Genomic DNA, 18005 nt, shown 5'->3' with positions numbered 1-18005 from the left:
CAGATTATAAAATGATACAAAATACTGTTGCATAAATGGGAATTAAAAACTTGTCACTTTTTGGAAGGTTCATAAGCTCTACAAATAAATGGTAGCTATCACATGTTTAAATAATAGTAGTGTTAATCTCCACTGAGTCATGGGAGAAAGCAGAACTGTGGCTTCACAGAGTGAAAACTTCCAGTGAGCTTCAGCATGAGTTATTTACCTTAACAGGCACATCACTATATATGTATGGTTGATTCATTTATCACGTGTTTTGTAGAAATCACATGTCAGTGAGACTGGATTGATTTTTCTTCATAGAGCTATTATATCTTAAAAAGACTGAAAGTTCAAAAGCACAAGAACTGGTTCTGGTGGTTTGTGTGTCCTACCTTCACATCTTTAAAAAAAAAAAATCCATTTTAATTCACTTTAAATCACTGTAGGATGAAATGTCATGTTTTAATGACCAATTTTCATTGTCTTTGTGGATACGTATGCATTTATAACAAGATTGTTCTGGTTTAAATCCCTAAAGTAAGAAGAAAATATCTTGCTCAAAGGAGATTAAGAATGTTCTTGATTTTGGAAAATAGATCTTGAGTCAAAGCCTTTTACTTTACAGTTCTTTTTACTGGCTTAGGAGACTTGTGAATCAAGTCACTGATTACTGTGCCTATCTTATGGAGCACATATAACTGACGCTGACTTCAGAGAAATTCTCTGAGTTCAGGGTAGGACTGCCTTGCTTGTATATCAGATTGTGCTAATTGGTATGAGGAAAAGTGTTTTAAATAACATAAATAAAACAGAAATATTATTGCTGTAATCAGTCAGACAATACTGGAAGGAAAAATCAGTTTTGCTTGACACTGAACTAATTTCCCTGGGAGTCAGTAGAAAGACTTGGGATTTCATGGGTCTTCCCATTTATTGCAATAGACATTCGAGTAGAACTTTCTGCTCTCTGGACACATTTGTGTTCCTGCTTACTATGTGGTTCTGCTGATTTTAACATTGGGCACCAAACTCTGCCTTGGTTTTCTCAGAGTTATCGTTAAGCTAATCAGTTAGCATTAACTCTGTGAGATCCTGTGGTGGAAGACTCCATGTTAGTATAATGTACTTTTAGTGCTATCATCTTGTACGAGCAATTGGAAAATAATTGTCCCTTAAATATGAGTTTACCTCAGCCATGATCTTTTGCGATCACTTGCAGCATATATCCGAATCAGACCTATCTATAAATAGATTTCAAAGACAAAATTTTCACAGAGTTTTATTTCAAATTCTTACACACAAGACCTTGAAGGTGAAATGTACACTTACTGAATCACAAGGCAAAGATTTACTGACCCTCTAATTAGAAACACGACCAGTTCTGTTAATTTACCTGAAGGAGGAAAGGCTGTGCAATGGAGTGAGTGAGCATTAATCTGGGCCTCAGGAGACTGCCACTCAGCTCCTTCCTTTTCCAGGTACCTCCTCTGTGACTTTGTATGAATCGCATACACCCGGATTCTGAAAGGTATTTCATTATCTGCCATTAAAATCTCATTCGCTCTCAGTCAGCTGCCTAAATCACAGAACTAAAAATAACACTACGAAAATAACCAGGGATTTGTGATATCTCAGAATATTCTCTAGTCCACTTAAAAAGACCGTTTATATCTACTAGATTATTTACAGACATTGGCTTGGTATTGCCACCTGTTTGACCTGCTTTTATACATAGTTCATTACACAAATTCCTTGATTTCTCTCAAAAAGCTATTCCAGTACTTACTTATCCTTAAATGGATTTCTGTGTATTAGATCTCAAATCATTCTGTGCCTCATTTCTTCACTTAGAAAATAGGGTGACTTTGGTTATTTAACTGAGCTGTTGCAAGAATAAAAATCCTTTCATTGGAGAAAGTTATATTAATCAAGGTTAGGTGCTGATATCAACGTACTCCACATTTGAACAGCTTACTTGAATGACTAATCAAAACTAAGTACTGCAATTTGGCAAATTTACAAACAGTCCACACAAAATAACTGTCTCAAACATTCAAACACAGCCAAGCTACACAGGTTTTTGAGTAAATCAAATTCTATTGACATCAACAAACACATTTTTGAAAAATATAATAATTATATTCCTTCGTAGAGATTTTAAGGAAAAAAGGGACTAAATAATTGCTTTATTTCATTGTGTTATCTTCACCAATTCCTGTTATAGAAGTTGAACGTAAAAATACTATATGCAAAGAATACACCCCAAAGGAAATACACTCTGCCTACTCATCAAAGTGCAGTGATAGCATTCTTTTCAAAACTGGTCTCCGTAAAAGTATGACAGATGAACATGAAGTTTCAAAAGACATAATGCCATGTTTCCACGTTTTTTAAACTTTATAGTTCAGAATTCATGTCTTCAATAGGAGTTCATTTTTGTGATTCAGAATATGATTTTTAAATGTCAATTTTTATGAAAAATAAATAACTAGCTATCAAAATTGGAATTCAGGATTTTCGGACAATCAAAACGCAGTATTTTATTGGTCAATCACATTTTTCTATTTGATTACTGGATCATGAAAGTGTTTGGAACTTCGATTTATGGTCTTGGTGGAAACATTTATTTCAAACTTGAATACTCATATATAGGAAAGAATCTCTTCTTATTTAGCTCTCCTAATAATTGATAACGTTAATGTTGGGTTTTTTCCCCAGGAAATATCAGGTTGGATTTGTTTGGCAACTGGCATTCAAATGACAGTTTAAGCTTAAACCAGCCTATTGCACAAATTGCGGTAAAGTACTATCTTTGTCGTTGTCCACATTCCCTTCCCCACGATAGATTTATAAAATCTGACACTTTCTCACATGCGAGTTAGCAAGGTTTTTCCTCTGTTTCTTGTCAGATTTTTATGATAGAATAGGATTTGATGGTTTCTAAGACCATGTACTCTGGACTCAATTTGTTCAGCTGTAGCTAACCCAGGTAAAACAGAGAAGAACCATAACCCTTCTATCTTTGTAAGTTGCAAGACACTGAGTTTGCACTGTACCCTCATTCCCAATCAACTCTGAAAGCACCATCTGTGCTCCTTATTTACGTTCACCTGCTTTCTAATTAGCACCTTGCAAAGCTGCACACCTGCAGCAGCTCTGTTCTTACCTCACTGCACATTGCCCATTAAGTCTCCACAGCACACTCTATGCAGAAATAATTTTGTCACTACATCATTATACCTCCTCCTCTACAGGCAAAAATCATTTGCTTAAAATTATGTTAACCTTGGGGAACAATAGCTACACTTTTCCATTTGCATCTTTACACATTTTCACATAAAGTGAAAATTGAGCATGTCCAATGTCAGTATTGCAATTGGCTTTGCTAAGGCCAAGGCAAGGGTTGGAAAAAAAAAACCAAAAACAACAACAAAAAATCAAAACCAAAACACACACCAACCCCCCCCCAAAAAAAAACAACCAACCAACCAACCAAACAAACCCAAATCAGATACCCAGAGTTTTCTGTTTGGATCTCATTAACAAGTGTGTCGAACCACAGCCAAATGTATTTAAATGCTCTCACTGTTGAAACATACACTTCTGCATTAAGTGCGTTTCTTGTAAAGTCACACCAATCCTGTTCTGTTGGGCTGGAAGCTCTTAATGAAGGATTATTTTATTTTTCTGTGTTGCATTACATTTTGTGTAAATCACATGCACATACAAACACACATCGCACTCACCCACAAGACCAAGCTGCTCATAAACAACTAAATTGTGAAGCAATTCAGCAAACCCTGAACACCATGCAGACAAAAAGCATCACTTCGGGGGAGTCTGATGCCTGGTCAGATTTTGAGTGGTAATAAAGAATATTGTTTCTTATGCATTCTCATGCAGTAGAAGAACTGTGTTCCTCTGAGCCTCCGTTGTATGATCAGTACATCCCATCATAGCCTATATTTCCCTCCAATTCCCAGGCAGGAGTGCATGTGTATGTTTGTAACAGTATGTATGCAAGGACTGCATAGAATGATAACCTCCCTTAATACTATTTAAATCACCATTATGATTATTACTGATAAATTGGATGTATAATGGAACTTTTTCTAATGTTACAGTGGCTCTATTTTTCCTCTCTACCTATTTGGTATAAGTCTTATTTAAGTAAAAAAAAAATATTGAATATTCTGTGATATTCCTAATCTCCTAGTTCCTGTAAGTCTGTTCATACATGATCAGTTGTGCCTTTTTGAAGCAGGTGGGATAGAATGCTGCACACTGCCCATGCAGAACTATCATGAGTCACTCTCGTTTTGTGGTCATGTTGCAGAGTTGTAAATAACGTCACCAAAGCTGGTGAGCACTGCTTAAACAGTCACACGGTCTCTTAAAATCAGAGTATTGCAGTCTTCACAAAACATAAAATTACAGAATTGAGTAATGAAAAATTGCGGCTGGGAAGAAACTATGATCCACATTACTAAAATTGGTATAATTACAAAAATCAAGGAGTAAAGTACATGTAGAGATATTTTCTACCTGAGCCATGTCCTCTGCTTAGCAGGGTCTGTCTGTGCATTCAGTGGGGTAGGTTAGTGGCCTGTCAGCCAAGGACTGGTCTGAGAGCTCTGCACTTTTCCCCAGTGTTTTTAAGTAAAGACTACACAACTGATGCTCGTTGAAGAAAACGACCATAATCCACTAACTTTAATGGCAAAACAGAATTAGGACTAAGAATATATGCAAGCAATTTAAGAGCAAAGACATTTCAAGGAAATTGCAGAGAGTATTTGAGATCAGAATTTTCAGCAACAAAAAATACTTTGAAAAAAATTTAAAACCATATTAAGGGATGGAAATATGCAATACAACTTAACTATATGCAAAAAACCACAGACATTTTCAATGTAGAGGCGTTGCATGTTTGCAATTCAACAATAACCAAATCCTAGCTTCACAGTGTGCCTCTTCTAATGATGTTCCAGGGGATTAACATTAAAGGATTTCTGACAATGAAGTATAGTTAATGTAAAGCTCAATTTGGTCCTACAACACAAATATGTTTAAGAATTTAATGTAAAATGTTTTTTAAAAAAATTGAATGAAAATAAATGTAGACTGGAAAATCTGATTAATTTGGAATTTACTAGTCAGAAAACCATTTCTTTGCCACACCTTCAGAAGGGGAAAACCCCATCCCATTTCCTACTTCCTGTTCCGACTTACACAAAATATTTAGTTCCAGTGATTGCACTACTTAGCAGATACATTCCTGCTCAAGAAACCCAGTCAAGTGTTGAGATTATATCTTTATTTAAATTATAAGATAAAAATAGTGCCACACGCATTTTTTTGGGTAGTACTTCTCCCTACCCCGTGGTATTAAGAGCTAGATATCAATCACAACGATTCAGTGAAAAAAGCCGTAACTCTAAAATCCTGTTGAAAAAACACACCCTCACAGTAAAAAAGTGTTTCCTGATGTTCAGAGGGAACCTCCTGTGTTTCACTTTGTGCTCATTGCCTCTGGTTCTGTCAGTGGGCACCACTGAAAAAAGCCCAGTTTTGCCTTCTTTATAACCTTCCTTCAGACATTTATACACATTGACGAGATCCCCCGAAAGTCCCAATTTAGCTTTATGTATCACAAACATCAGGTCAAACCTGTTTCAGGATTGGGCCAATGTTTAAATGGCTGCACTAGGCAGCAGACAACTATCATAATACCTAAAATATGGACATCTGTCCTTAGCAAGGTGAGTCCTGACATGATTAAACATGCAGCACTTTTTGATTTGATTTTTTTTTTAACTTTACAAATCGTCCTGAGAGCCCCTCTACTTGCATTCTGAGTTAGTAGGCAGAAAAGCTGACTACTGGTTTAGACACGGGCCTGTCCCTGTGTGTGTCCATGCACTCCAGAGAAGGGACAAAGTAGCCTTAACATGTCTGTACTCACTCATATAGTTAGGACTTCAAACGCAGTTAGGACACAATACATAGGAAAAGCTAAGTATCTCTGATGGGGCATTTCAGCATTTATGGACACTAACAAGGAAACTGCCTAAAGCTTCCTGATAGGACACGTTAAGACCACCCCCTATGGGGAATTTAAACCAGTCAACTCTTGGCCTTTGCCCCCAAACTAGCAGGGGACATGCCTTGTAAACAGAAGGAAGACGTCATTTAGCCATGCATGTCCCTATCCAGCTTTTCTAATACCCTGGTGGTTAATGTATTCAAATGAGGTGTGAGATTGTTGGGGTTTTATCAGTGACATCTTCTAGGAAAGTGTCCAGCTACCTGAATACAGGATTGACTAAGAGGGAACACACTTCACCCCTGTGTTGTAGCTGGACCACTATATAGCCAAGAGATAAGGGTAGTTACTTTTTTTCACAAATATTTCTGCTAGATCACTCTATTATTATTCATAATAAAAATTATAATATAATTTTAAGCACACTAATCATGTATAATTGACTAAATATGCTAGTCGATCTACCTCTATTCTTTGTTCTTTCTTCAGGAAATGCATTCTGAATTGCCTCTATGCGGTCAGAGAAAAATTGCGTATCATATGTTAAATAAATGAGTCCTTTAGAAGATACAGTTTATTAAAAATATCTCACACATAAATACTGAAATGAATGTGCTTATTGTGCAGTACCAATGCAATTATGTCCTGTCATTTTTGAATACAGACTGGGGAATCACAGCATCGGTTATCATTAATCAGAGGAAAGAATACAATAAATACTAACCTGCATAAAGAAAAATAATCTGTTCTTTCCTGACCACTACCAAAATAAGACACACAAGTCATTTATATTTATAAGACAGAGAATTTAACATTTTAACTAGACTTTGACTGATTAAACGTAATGCCCAAGTGATAAGCCAAGACCTGCACTCTGAAAATTCACACATGGCATCAATATAAAATATTTCAGTATCACAACTGGGAGACTAACTGTTAATAAACTATTTCTCCAAAGAACTCTGCTACTTACGAAATGCACGCCATGTTTTCAAAATACATTTTTTTCTCAAATGTTTTATTACCCTCTACCACTCCAGTTGGTGGGGGGTAGGGGGGTTCAGGGTTAGATCTTGCTAATTCCTGGAGCTGACTATGAAAACTTTGATGGAAGCAGTCACTGTTCAATCTGTGTTACTTTTTTGAGCCACACAGTATGATTTATGCATTATGAACGGAAGAGTTCATAGCCCCTTTTTGATTGAATTCTTCTACCTTTACAAAAAAGACTCCTAGAACATCAGTGGAAACAATTTTACCATTTATGGCAACCACAACTGACTACACAGATATTCACATGCACAGTAATAGAGGTTTTCTGACAAATTCCCAGCGAACAGTTCAGCAGTATGGTAAAACTTGCATCTATTAAGTAAACTCATAACTTAAAATTTCTCTCAAGTATTCTCTGAGATCTCTGAAAAATTTGTGGAAGAAAACATTTCCAGTACCTGTGTTTTGTATCAAAACATTAATAATTCTGATTTTTGAATGAGCTTTTTGATAAAGTATGTTCTGCGTACATTGTTCTGCATACAAATGTTCTGCAGTTTTACAGACAGTTTTCCTTGTTGCTTCAGTGTCAGTATGGTTCCAGTTGGTCTTGAAATGTACTATTATATCCAGATTTCCTTTAAAAACAAATATGGGGTTTCCTATACTAACTTTTAAGCCAGTGTTTTACAGCTTCCTCATGAAGTATTAGAGACATGCTTCATACTTTATTTCTGCAGAGTCATGAACAGAGAAAGGAAAATGAATATGTAAAAATCCATGGACTATGGATATTCCTATGAACCTTCTGCTGGACAGTAGCAGAGCTGACCACTGCTATTAGCAATGAAGTATGGTTCTCCCATGTTTCAGCAATACAAAATGATGTACTTGCATTCCCTCTGTATAAACATAGTTTTAAACCAGTTAACATGGCCAAAGTAAAAAGGAATTTTACTTTTATGACCCAGAGTCACACAGTGAAAAATAATCCACACAAGTCTATATGTGGCACTTCAATCTGTATATAACTCATCTCTTAATCTCCTCAAAGATTACTGATGGACAAATACGTTATCCAAATACAAGAATTTCTGTTATTTTACAGTTCATCAGGCTGTTCCATTAATTTTTCAAGCTCTTCCAGTAACAAATGTTTAAATTGTTTGGATAAGAGGAATGGGGCAAACAAAATAAAGAATTGTTTCTGTCTTCTTCAAAGTATTTCCTCATCTATGGAACTGTTGCAGTTAGCTGCTTATTCAAGTAGAACACTTTTTATCTCTCCCTGTGTAAATTCATGGTATTGATAGTTGTCTGGTCATCTAAATATATAATTGCATCATGTAGGCAGTTATACAAATTTGGGGCTTTTTGTTTAACAAAAATGAAATAGAACTTCACTAGTACTGTAGCACCGTAGATTCATTTTCCATACAAACCAGCCTGTTCAGGAGGAGTAAGCTGCATTTTGTCTACAGAAGTGCGAAGTATTTACATATTTTAAATCTGTGAAGCTTCTTGGATGAGCAAACAAAAATAACAACTGCTGCACATATTTGTGTGAGACAGCAGTATAGATACATATTTCTGCCACTGAAATCTTTGGGGTTTTATGTGCCCAGTTATTAGAGCACGCACAAGACAAAGTACATGAATGAATATCCAGTAAGCCAAAAGAAAGGTACTATAATTACAACAGCTGTTTCCTCTTAGAGGTTTGTTTGTGGGCTTTTGTAATTCCTGAAATACAACTCCAGTCATAAACAGGCCATATCAACTATTTCAAAGCAGCTCTTAACAAAATGAATTTACATATTATCACAAGAACAGCTAAACAGATTTAGAAGTGGTAGTTTTTAGGAGTAGGTTAGTTGAAAAGTATTTTGAAAGATGAAGGCCACCATTTTGCTTCCATTAAAAACAAAGAAACACAGACGGTTCCCCTGGAGCAGCACAGAGGCTGAAATGAGCTTTTTTGACTCCAAAGCAAACAAACAAACAGACAGAAAACCCAAACAATTGTTTGCATGTCTGTTCAGAAATGCCTTACAGCTGCATATATTCCTATGGGAGTTTCTTAGAATATGTGGAAGGGAATAATTAATAAATGTTTCATTTAGGTGTTTGTTTTAGAATTTATTGTTTATAAAGAAACCAATCTATTTGTTTATTTATTCCCTTGTGTACTGTGCCTTACAGCAAAACCTGATAAAATGTGTTAGAAATTAAGCATATATTTTTCTATTAATATTAAACACATTTTGTGGTGCTTATTAAATCACTTAAAATCTAGTAGATAACTGTCTCAGACAGAAAATTTTGTGGGGTGGTTTAAGAACACTATACTAAAGAAAGCAATTCCATATTCAATTACGTGGAAGATGAATATAAGGAAGAGAAAGCCAGCAGAACAGAACACAAAATTTTTCAGAATATTAATAAAAATCCAAGAGCAAAATTTTTTGGTGTTTAAAAGAAACAATAGGATCACTGTGCAGAGGTCGCTTTTCATTGAAGTGTTACATATGTTTGTACCTACTGTACATGGCTTAGAGGTCCTCTTTTATGTAAAGTACATAAATTCCTATTGACTGAGGATTTTTAAAAAAATCTGTCATGCATATAGAGGCATAAATTATGGGTCCATAATAAAATGCATTTCTGTGAAAATGTTGTAGCAGCTGTGAGGACTTGTGCTGTCGTGCTGATGAAATGAAGAGCAAAACCTATTTCAAAGCACAGAAGACTGGAAAGTAGAGCAGGCTTTGGCGTGCACTATGCATCATATTGTATACTTGGATTGATTAAATGAATTTTTGCTGTTACTTCAATCAAATTTCACTGAACGAACATTTCTGAAGTAGTGAAAAGAAGAAACAGTAGTTAAGTAGACATAGATTCACAAGCAAGAATATTCAGTATTCGTTTCCTACAAAATCACTAAAACGTGCATATGCCCATTCACAGCAACAGGAAAGGTGCTGCACTTTCATGTCTTTTTCTCTGAAAAATTTCTTCAGACTAAGATGGACAGTTATAGTCCTGCTTTACTGTTGACAGTCTCATTTAAAACAGTGATCACAGGTTAATGTTCCTTGGTCTCTTGGCAAGGGTTAAGTTTATAAATTCTCTCTGTATTTCTGTAGTTAAAACTCATTAAACTGATACTGCTAGCTGTTGCCAGAAGGCTATCACAGGGTTAGGGATGGGTAGTCAGACCGTCAGATTAATTTTTATTACTTTTATGTAGGTGATTCCCTCCGAACAGCTCCAAATATAATCTTTTCTTCTTTTTTTTTTTTTTTTTTTTTTTTTTTTTTGTCTTTGTTTTTATCTTTAGAGGTCAGAATATCTCAATTCAGTCAGGACTTCAGAACCGAAAATTGTCTGGTATCAGATTTTACTGTATTTCATAATAAAGAGTAACAGTATGAAATACTTATCTTAAATACTTTTAGACAAAGATAAAGCAAGAATGCAGGAATGACAGCACGAAATAATCAGTATCACTGAAATATCCAATGGGGTGTAAATGTCCTCTAATGAGTGCCACAATATGTATAATTTTAGCTTAAACTTCAAGTAATATGGACATTCATCCCTAAATATTAGATTGAGACCGGATTTTTTTTACATCCAAAATAATGCAATATTATTTATGCAACATTGGCCAATACCTGTCCATGGAGGTTCCGACTGGTGATGAAGGACAGTAAGCACAACAACTACTTTCTTTCACCTGCAGATAGAATCAACTTTCCCAGTCTTAAATTTCATCTTTTATTTTTATTAAAGAGGTTGGGGGTTTAAGCTGCAATGCTGTTTTTCAATGCCTTCAATATAAAAAATGTAAGCAGAGTTTTTATTCAGTAGCTAGAAACCTTGATATAGAAATACTTTTTTTCCCTCAGAGTTTATGCACACCTAGGTCACTACAAGCGGTAAGTTGCAGAAATGTATCATTTGTCTAACACTACTTATTTAGGAAAATCAAGGAAATAAATTGGTAGAATCAGTTTCCTTCCTTGTCACAGCAAGCACAAGGAAAAGGGGTTCATCCCCGCTCCTGCTGGGTTATGAGCCCAGTGCCACATGCTGCCACCCCAGCCGGCTGCTCCCGCTGTGGCAGTCATCCCCAGGCCCCTGAACGTGCCAGGTGAGCAACACCCAGGTGTCCACCCGCAACCTGGCATGTCCTAATGAAATCCCATTGCCAAAATTGCTCCTGGCGAGTGATTGAGCCGGCCAGTGAAGGAGACCCTGGCCAGAGGACAAGATGGAGGCCAGCCAGGAGGTCTGGCGAGGTGCTGGGTGAGGGACACCAACCTGAGAGGTGCTCGCGGTCACAGGCCATGCCGTGAGGGAGGCTGGGCAGTGGGGGGCAGCTGGGGCGGCTGGTAAGGCAGGCTGAACCCCACCGGGGGGGCAGGGTACCCCTTGGGGAGGCCACCGGAGGCCCAGGGAGCCCAAGAACAGTGTCGGAGACACCAGCCCTGTACGGAGGCAGCAAAGATGGGTCCTGCATGGGGGAGATGGAGGCACAGGCTGAGAGGGTCTGCAGGAGAGCAAGAGGGAGGAAGGGAAGGGAAGGGAAGGGAAGGGAAGGGAAGGGAAGGGAAGGGAAGGGAAGGGAAGGGAAGGGAAGGGAAGGGAAGGGAAGGGAAGGGAAGGGAAGGGAAGGGAAGGGAAGGGAAGGGAAGGGAAGGGAAGGGAAGGGAAGGGAAGGGAAGGGAAGGGAAGGGAAGGGAAGGGAAGGGAAGGGAAGGGAAGGGAAGGGAAGGGAAGGGAAGGGAAGGGAAGGGAAGGGAAGGGAAGGGAAGGGAAGGGAAGGGAAGGGAAGGGAAGGGAAGGGAAGGGAAGGGAAGGGAAGGGAAGGGAAGGGAAGGGAAGGGAAGGGAAGGGAAGGGAAGGGAAGGGAAAGACTTCTGCATTAAACTTTGTGCTTGTAATAAAAAAAAAATAGGATCTGACTTGTTAAGAAATATTGCTGTGTGTATTTATTTCCTTAGAGACAACATTATATTACATATGCAGGCAAAAAATTGAAGTAACCTTCACCACTGCCTTTTCTACTTTGTGATTTATTTTTATCTTATTCTCTGTCAAAAAAATTTTATTCCAAAATTGTTTTACACCAACATGGAGCACTGCATCTAGTTTTTTCTGTGCCCAAAGCAATTTTGAGAGGTAGTATAAATCAAACGTCATCTCATAAGATGTGACATAATAATGAAGCGGTCCTATTCTACCCAAGGACTTCACTTTACCACATGAACACCCGTTCTTTCTCTGTGAGGCTAAGTCAGCAGGCTAATATTTTGTCATCCAGAAAGCCGGTCGTGGCTCTGCCGTAACTCTGGCACTTTTCATGGAAACAGAAATAGAACAAAGGGATAAATTACCAGTGCGGTGTAAGGCTGTATACAAAAGCTATTGTATAGCTTGGGATGATTCCTGTAACATGCACAAGTTTGGGGCCCAACCCTATTTAAGGATGGTCCTATGGCACTTGTGTTACAGAGCTCAGGAGTGATAGCAACATTGCCTAATTGCTCAATTTTGTAAGAGCAACACCTCTACTACACAGTTAAGTCTCCAACTATAACTTCTTTGAAACAGTCTTTTGAACTGCATGGACAAAATGTCCACGTCTGTGTTCTTCCATGACTGAATGTAGGCAGCACCATCCTTAAATCTGTAGGAATAGTTGTAATGAATGGTCAGCAAAAATAGCAAAGGATTATTTGTTAGCATAGGCTGCTAATTGGAAGCAGTGAGGAGCAAATACAGTAGTAGCAAAAAAAACCCCGAACAACCACAAATATTTCATAAAAATTATTATCAAACACCATATTCATTACGAATATCTAGACACATACGTCATTGAAAAGAGGAAATGTGAAAAGTCTGATCATTAGATTTCTGATTTTGCCGACATGAACATTTAAGAAATACACGTATATACATATACAGAAGCATAAGTATATGTAGGATGAAAGGGAACTCTGGTGGTCCCAAAGCAGAGTGAACTGTCAAGGCGGGTGATGTTGTTCAGGCTTTGTCCAGCCCAGGTTAGAACAGCTCCACAGATTAGAATGAGACTCCAGAGTCTCTCTGGGCAGCTGGTCCAGCCTCACATTCTTAGCCACTCTGAATCCATGGTCATTTATTTATTATTCATCTGTTACTGAAATATAACATCCTCATGGCAAAGAAACCCAGTCACACTTGTCATTGGTATTCACTTCATTCTGCTTCGTGTATTTATATAGAGAGTACTTAACTCACTGTGATACACATGGAAGAAGCTAATACATACAACAAAGGAAAATCTTCCTTTCTGCAGTTAAGAGTGGAAGGATTTGGCTACATGAGGCTGTACTGATAGTTCCCCAGTGGTATTGACACATGAGTGAAAGCTCATAATCAGCTCCTTTTATTAGCACTAGATAATATCACCTTCATTGCAAGATTGGTCTTCAGTCTCACAAGGGCATCTTGAAATCCATGTACCTCTGGGGCAAAGAAGTCACTACAGTTTTACTAGCTGTAATCTGTAACAATAGTTCAGATATATACACAGGCAAAAAAGTCTGGGATAATCTGACTCTGATAAATGGAGGTTATCTTTGATCAAATTGCCCATCTGTCCATTTGTATGCGCATTAAAAGAAAACAGAAATAATTCAGAGAAAATAAGAACAGTTACCCAAAAGGCAATTTGGAGGATAAAGTACGGTCTAGATCCAGGAGACAGAGGAAAACATATGGTTTTGGCATGGTGTTCTTGGAGGGGCCGAGGGAAAAGTTATCTACAGATTATCAGTGTGTAAGTGTCTGAAGATAAACATGAAAGGGAATTTATTTTTAAAACAATATGTTGTCAAAACAGGCACATGCAATTTCATCATAGACCGTAATTTCATCATTACAAAACCTTATGACATACACTAATACAAAAATAACCATTACAGTGGTATTACCCTTTCTTACTTCATCAGGATGGCAATAGTTTTCACCTAAAACATTTGAATAGCTTCCACTACTACAAAGTTAATCATGTTTATTGTGTAATTCTGAATTATTTGGATTTGTATTATACTGCCACAGAAATATTTTCAAAACATTTTAGAAAGTATTTCAAAAGACAAACATAATCTAATTCTGTCTGCCAGAGCATCCACATGCTGAACCTTGAAAAATCACGTTGCTGCATGAGTCAAGTTTCTCTCATCCTTTCACATAATTTTGTTCTCTGATTTTTATGCCAATGATATAAATTTAGGAACATTTAGAGTCAGTGCAATATTGGACAGAAAATAAGTTTTCTATTCTTCCAAAATCAGTGATTTAAGTGTTTTATACACACACAGAGCAATGTAAATTGTTCTCATAAACACACACTAGTTTTGATGCTATTTTTAGTGCAAGATCTAGTTAAACACTTGGGTGACTTAAACACAGTCTGAGTGTCCTATTACTGATTTTTTTTCTCCTTGTGACTGAACAAGGCATTCATAAATGTCAAGACCAAATGGCTCTTTTTGCTTTTTCTCTCAAGCAGCTGCAGAATTACACAAGAAGAGAAAGAAAATTGAGAGTGTTATATGGAGAAATGGGCATGTTCATGCATGAAGTTCAAACAAAATATGCTGGCAACACAGAACAAAGTTCACCGGGTAATTCCAAATACATTCTTTGGGTAATTTTTCAGAGGGCAGTGATCACAGCGTTAGCATAATAAAGGCTGTTTCAATAAGTAAACTGCTGAAGGAACTAAAAATACCTTTCTCACACACTTCTCTTGGAAGCATAGATGTAATGCCAAGACCCTGCCAGCGTACTGGCTTTTTGCGTGCCTGCTGCGCTGTATGCCTGCTACTCTGCTCTATGTGTTCTCTCGGCCTGCTTTTTTTTTTTTGTGCATCTGTCTCCTATGTAGTTTTTCTCTTCCTTATGCTGTGCCTCGGACAACGGTCATCCATTCTGACAGGCTACATCCCTATTCCTGTTAGGCCTCCTTTGAATAAAACCGACTCTCCTCATACTGCACTTCTGAAGTACTAGTCATATGCAGACACTTTTGAGCTGGTGGAATCCTCTCACTATAGTTCCAGGTCTACAGGTGTGGCCTGGGAAGTGAAGGTATCTGGCACCGCCAGGATCAAGATACCTAATTTATGTTAACCCACATGAAGACCACAGGTAAAACCATACTAATGCAGAAACCCAAAAGCAGAAGGAAGCTTGGAGATGTTCTCAAACTTAAGCCACCACCATAAAAATCAGAGAATGTAACTGATGTCATCAGGATTCAGTCCCCCTGGAAGTGCTGATGTTACAAAGGAATGTTAGAGTTAGGCTGGTGTGAGGTGTATTAGGATATGCTAATATATGCTAATAGAGTTTGTTCTGGTACTAAGCTGAAGGAATAATGCTTTGAAATATGTAGGTAATTAACACTCTCATACCTTAACAGGATGACCACGAATGGATCTATTCTGTATCTTTGATGTGGGTTAGCCTATACCATGCAGCTATTTTCTAGATGGTAATCTACACAGCATCATGAATTCAACTTTTCCTCTATTTTGTGAATACATAAGTATTTTTTTTGCACAAATGTTTACATATTTTAAATGTACAGTTTCTTAGCTCTTCCTGCCTTAAGCCATGCAATGATAGTTAGACCTAAAAAAAGAGTATCTGGTGGTAAATCTACAAAGAAAGCCTAAAGCCAAAACACATACACAAGAGATGGAGAACTGCTCTACAAAGTGCTTTTCAGTGATTCTCCACTGAATACCCATGAAAAAGCATTAGGCATAGAGATGGGTGAACACAGCTGTGGATTCCTCTGTGATCCTGTATCAAGAGCTGTTCTGTGGATAATCCATTTAAAAATGCTCTTTGGCCTGAGCTAGCATGTGCCAAGTTTCTGCATCAATCATGACATTCTGCCTTGCCCAGATAGCAGCCAGTCAACAACTAATGCGATTACATGGCCACGATAGTTCTTAACAGGAAAATGGCTTAGAAACTTGCAATTGGATTTGAACTGATAATCCCTTAAATGCAAAGGTGGCTTTTCATGTACTGATCCTGAATGATTGTTTCTAGCAATGGAAACAGGAGACAAAAGTCCAAAATAAAATTGTGTTTCCTATTTTTTTATTTTTAAGGCTTCAGTGTGTTAGTGTTCACAATTTAGTTTGGAGGTCACACCTCAAACATTTCGCTAAGAAAGAGAGATCCATTTGGATACAGTGGACATATTCTGATCAGCAAAACACTTAGTATAAATGGGCTGTGTTCTTTGCAATCTACATTGCAGGGCACTGCAGCTCTGTTTAGAAGGCAGCAACAGTCAAAGATGTCCATGAGCACCTTTACTAGCTTTTGAAAGTCCAGTTATGGTATAGAGAAATTTGTATTATTTGCAGCTGAAAATTGCTTATTAACTATATATGAAAATTTAAATTATTATATCCTAGCAGCACTGTTCTATATCATTTTAGCAGAACTAAATTCTGTTTTCATTCAGCAGAACTAGTTTTATCTAAATAGCCAAAATGCATTACTTTACACTACAGGATGAACTAGACAACATGCAAATCACGCTACTGAGGCTAATTGTTCCATTTCATTCAAGTGAACAGCAATTTATTAACCATCAACTTGTTGCACTAATTTCCCTGTCACCTGTATTTTTTCCTGAATTTACTATGGAAAGACAGGAAGCAGAGCACAAAACCTAAAAGTCTGGCCTTCTGAACACATGGGCCTACGCCATGCAATTTAGCAGCAAGTTTTAACTGCCTCAGTCACCCAGCACAGGGTGTAAACTCAGCTCTAGTCAGAGCAATCAGAAGGCACTGCAAATCCAGAATAAGATGCAGCAGGAGGATTACTTGAGCAGAAGAATATAGAGCCTGCTTCCTTTTGTCTATCACAAACAGCACTTTTAATGGAAAATCTTGGAACTTTTCCTGGGTCATCTTGCTATAATTTATTAGTTAGCAATTACTTGATAATTTTAATTAATCAATATTTATTTTTTTAAATCTCTCTGCAATTGTAAGCACTTGCATTTTCCCTATATTTCTAGCCAGGAGAAGCTATCTTCAGGAGTCAGCTGGCTGCCTGTAGTCTGAGGAGCTGTAGTGAATGCAGGAGTCCTTACACGACCTTAGGCTGACCCTTGCTTGACTTTCAGTAAATCTAGGCTATGGTAAAACATTGTGGCTTCTCTGCAACATGATACATAGAGCACATCCCTCATATTAAGTTCCATTCCTGTTTAAGGTTGCATTTCTCTGGCGGTCCTTCATCACTGGAGAAAACTAGAGCTGCTTTCGTATGGTGACTTTCCATCCATCGGACATCTCTGCATTCTTCACTCCACTACTTGTATTAATACTTCTTTCTACAATAGGTTTTGGGGTGGGTATTTTTTTCCCCATTTTATGTCAGTTTTTTCATACTACTTACTAGGTTCTCCTTTTTTTTTTTTTAATATAAGCCTTTTAAATATTACAAGTGAGTTTGTTGTCGGCAAAAGAGGCTGGATTTCTTGCATTAAAAACTGATGTACTCATCATCATTTTGAATAATTTATTAGTCCAAACCCCAAGAGTACCTTGGAAAAATCCAAAACCATACCTGCTGTGAACATACCACACCCACATCCACAAATTCTAATCAGTTGAACACTTTCCCTACAACCTAATCAGTATATCTGAGCCATTTGCTTTTGTGCAAAAGTAATCTATGGCCAAAGATCCAGCCCTAAGTGTTTTTTGTTGCTTTGCATCTGAAGTTAAATGACTTTTCAAACCTCAGACTATGTTCAAAAGAGACTGATAAAAATGCATTACCTCTTCATACAGTGGGGAAGCTAGTGGCTCAGTGTAAGCCTTTTTTCTTCCCAGAAAGTCACTGGGTCTTGCCTCAAGATATACTGTGAGAAATGTGGGCA

Source organism: Leptosomus discolor, chromosome 1 (genome assembly GCF_034619465.1).
Source record: "Leptosomus discolor isolate bLepDis1 chromosome 1, bLepDis1.hap2, whole genome shotgun sequence".
In the NCBI taxonomy this organism is placed as follows: Eukaryota; Metazoa; Chordata; class Aves; order Leptosomiformes; family Leptosomidae; genus Leptosomus; species Leptosomus discolor.
This window is presented reverse-complemented; position numbering follows the sequence as displayed.